This window comes from Patella vulgata, chromosome 6 (genome assembly GCF_932274485.2).
Source record: "Patella vulgata chromosome 6, xgPatVulg1.2, whole genome shotgun sequence".
Taxonomy (NCBI): domain Eukaryota; kingdom Metazoa; phylum Mollusca; class Gastropoda; family Patellidae; genus Patella; species Patella vulgata.
In genome coordinates, this window is record NC_065884.2 from 48,525,125 (window position 1) to 48,529,660 (window position 4,536).

Sequence of the window (4,536 nt, forward strand, 5' to 3'; positions counted from 1 at the left end):
TCTGTCAACTGTTTGCAATATTGATAACAGTATTTCAGAACACTGATCAGCAGTGAATATTTGCTAGGCCGCTACAATCACTGATATGGATGACATTGATGCGACTTAATGAGTCACATTAACTTTTTTCCTCCGACAAATTAAATTCTAAAACATTTTTTTATGTATTATGTCCAATTTAGTGTAAATGGTATTAAAATGAGTAAAAGGCGCCTTTCTGCCCAAACCAGTAGCGTCTTATGTAAACAATGTGCGCGCCATTGAGCCAATGATTGACGCCGCATGATGTGACGTCACATGTTTAAGGCAGTCATCTTTTACAGACTGCATTATGTTTTAGGGGGAATTTGGCCCAAACAGCGATGTTACAGTCTGCTCTTTATTTTGAATTCGAGCTGTCAATAGTTCTCTTAGGTGAAGGTGAATGTGTACACAGGACCTCAGTTTTATATCCGATCCGAATAACTAGATGCTGCTGATGACACCCCGCCCCCCTCTCCTATACCACTGACATGGGGAAACAATGCTGGAAAATTTTGGGGAACTTTCTAGGCCAACATGGGGATCCCAAACCTCCTGATTAGTGAGCCAGCGCCTTACTCATTAAGCCATGTCCTGTACCACTGACAAGGGGAAAAGACACCTGAACAGGATCAAACCCTGTGAGAAAAATCCATACTAAGTCACCACGGCTCCCTTGCACTGATGACACTTGCATGGAAAGCAGGAATACTAGCTGTACATGTACAATGCAAAATCCCCCCGCCCCAGGAACTATAATGCATGGCGTATCTTCATTATACAGGTTGGTGCAGAACAGTAAGACATTAAATTCCATTTGATTTATTTTCTCTTCATTACAATATTGTCACTCCCATTACAGTATTATTTAGTTTTGGCCATATCTATTTTAGTGAGAAAACCAAATATCTGTAGATGCTATGTTTCAGTTATAATATTTATTATGACTTTAGCCTTTCTGAAAAAAAAGGTTTACAGATATTATAGTAAATATAATTTTTAGGGAGAACTTACATAGGCTGTTGTCTGTTTTCCAGTTTATCGAATAAATTGTTTAAACTAAATGCTGTTATCAATAATTATTGATATTTTCCATAAAGGGAGATAGCTCCTTGTACCTTGTACAATTCCTTAAAGGGGGGTGGGGTCAGAGGCGTAAATAGTTGGTATCAAAATAAGTGCAGTCGGTCTCAAAATTATGCATGAGGGACTAAATGAATTAATGAGGTAAACAAATAGTCCCAAAATAAATGCAGTCGATCTCAAAATTATGCATCACCAACTAAAAGAATTAATGAGGTAAACAATCAATGCCAAAGTAATATGTATGAATATATCTGTGTTAATGAGGTTAACAAACAATGCCAAAGTAGAAGTGAAAAATCCCAAATACTTAATATATGTATGATTATATTTGTGTATAGGTTTGATTGTTTTGATTGGATATCACAATACGCACCAGTTATTCAAAGCTCAAATTAGTAAAAACTGTAATGCGTTCAGTACTGAAACAAGAACTCCTCAATGAACTATTGAGCCTGACCCTGACGGACACAATCGCTCTTGATAAAATGCCAGATTGGTGGTTAACCTTGACTAAGCACGAACACTTGATGAAAATATAAGGATATAGTCGTATCTTTGCTAATAAATTTATGTATATTCACCACAATATATGGAAGATATAGGTCCATGTAAATGATGTAATTATCACTTTCATAAGTTGTCACAGATTCACAGTACTTTGTAAGCTCTTGCAAAATTCTTAATAAATAACATGAATTCCCATGTGTAGTACTCAATTTTACTCATGTTATAAGTGTTTTCTGACCATCAGAAATCTGCAAATTCCAGAAAACAGCATTTCAAGGACTCTAAATTCAAAAATTTCCCTGGGGGAGCATGCCCCTGGACCCACTAGTAAGCTACACGTGTGTTGCTCGGCTCGTGGCTGCATCACTCGTATTAGGGGCCTGTTGATCAGTCGGTCTCATTTTTGCTAAGAGCCCCCCACCACCAAACAAAATCGGTATGTATGCCCCTGGGAATTACTTGAAATGTCACCTCTCAATTCATAAACAATAATATACATAGTTATGCCCCTTTATCTCATGAAAACTAGATTACATGTATATTAGCTATAAATATATTTCCCAACTGATGGGTATGTTTTTAGGAAATACACTCTTTAATTCTACAACATAAGTTATTGCATTTACTTTACATCATCATTGGCACAATTTTCAATTAAGAGAGAGAAATATTCAATTAAGAGAGAGAAATAAGTAATGTAAGCACCACATTACTTATTATCAGTGTTATCTATATTTTGGTAAATGGTCTCATTTTTATTATCTCATTAGCCATAACATATTCTCACCAATCGGCTCCCTTTGAAGGTCTTCGTTAATGTTATTCTTTGGACTGCTTAATTAATAAGCTTTTCATCTTGTTTTGTTTTTTGTTTATCTTGTTATTTAATCTCTGTAAATGGCCTCACCATGCAACTCCTATATATACTCAGCCAAATTAAAAACTTGACACTGATGAATTTCAATAAAAAAAATTTTCTGGTAAGTCAAATAAATTTTAAAGTGTTTCTAACGATAGTAAGTAGTAAGAAGCCTTTAATTTCATAAAATTGTAAAGTCACGTGGATCACGTGACTTTTGAGCATATAAAGATGAAAAACCACAAAAACACTTGCAAACACAAACTCATGAGGTCAATCGATGCAAGTTTGCTTAAACTGAACACGCACAGTCGCACACGTAACTTGAACTGGAAAAACAAATTAAAATTGTTATTTTCATCTTTGTTAAAAAATGCCGCGCCTTTCAAACGTAGAGGGAGAGGGAGAAATGGGATTTTAACGTTCACTCGACACAAACTAGATCATTTCGGGACTAACATATGGTTTAATTTTATATCAATAATTCGCTTGCGTGTAGGGATCATTAGCAGTGGGAGGAAACCGGAGGACCCAGAGAAAACCCACGAGGTTGGACAGGCGACCCTACTCCTTGTCACGTACAACCGGGGATTCGAAACCACGCCAGTTGACTCAATGACAGGCCGTATGATACAGCACGCACGTGCTAACCATTCGGCCATCCACCCCCCCCTCAAATGTAGAACATGTACGTGCTATAGGTAGGCTCTATGCTGGTCAGTCTGTGATCACTGTTGCAAGAGCCTTTAATTGAGAGTGCTTCAAACTGGAACTATTGCCGACCGCCCAAGGGCGGGAGCGCCACGTGTGACGTCACTCCAGGAAGATCAAGCAATACGATTATGTCATCTTAGAAACAGATTTGTCACTGCAACCTCCACAAGTAGAGAGATGTTTGGTGGAAGGGTAACTGCACAAACTGTTCGAAGTCGCTTGCAGGCCCTATAATGGACCAATAATGACACCTCTTCATCGCCGTAACCGACTTGTGTGGGCCACAAGACACATAAGATTTACTCAAAGATAGTGGAATTCGGTTGTCTTTAGTGACGAATCTCGATTCACTTTGAGATTTGCCGATGGCAGGGTCCGAGAAGTTGCCGTCAGAGAAGTTGACCGATTTGGTGGCGGCAGCGTCATGGTTTGGCGTTCTTTTTGTGCACATGGACGTTCTCCTCCTGTTGTTGTCCAAGGGAACTTAAATGCTGTCCAGTACAGGGATCAGATTTTGCAACCTGTTCTTCTTCCGTTTATGCAGAGACATGGGCCTGGACTAACGTTTCAACAAGACAATGCTCGACCCCATACAGCAATTGCTACCCAGAATTTTTTAAGAAATGCCAGTGTCAAAGTCCTGGATTGGCCGTCGCTTAGCCTGACCTTAATACTATTGAACACATCTGGGTCGACGTGTTCGTCAGCAAGTGAATCCACCACTGACGTTGCAGGACCTTCAACATGCTCTTGCTGAGCAGTGGCGACGTCTTCCTCGGGTAGTGTTTACTAATGTTCTGAGATCCATGAGAAGACGTTGTGTGGCAGTACGAGACGCTAGAGGAGGCCACAACCGTTACTAAACACTTAATTCCAATTGTTCTCCAAGTCTGTGAATTTCATTTTGGGGGGTACTGTGACATCACGAACGTTATCAATGTCAAGGACTTTCGGCGAGACGTATTCTTGCTTTCTGTTGATGTCAAGGTCGTCTGTGCACAACATAACACTAAAATAGTTGCCTTAAACCAATATTAAAAATCTAGTCCCAAAAATCCTGAGTGTCAAGTTTTTAATTTGGCTGAGTATATTTATCCTAAGTTTACTAACTGTGCTTGATAACGATAAGAGGATACTTGTCGAAACGTCATGCTTTTCGAATAAACCAGTGATTGTTTCCCATAAAAACTGTGTTCTGTTAATGTGTTTCCCAATCGCTAAATGCCACTTAAAGAAAATTTAGAAGTACTGAGCAGGTCTCAAAAGTATAGCATTGATAAGTCAATAAGTCCATTACAAACAGGAATATCTTGGTATCTGGAAAAGGATATAAACCATAAAGGCACCTC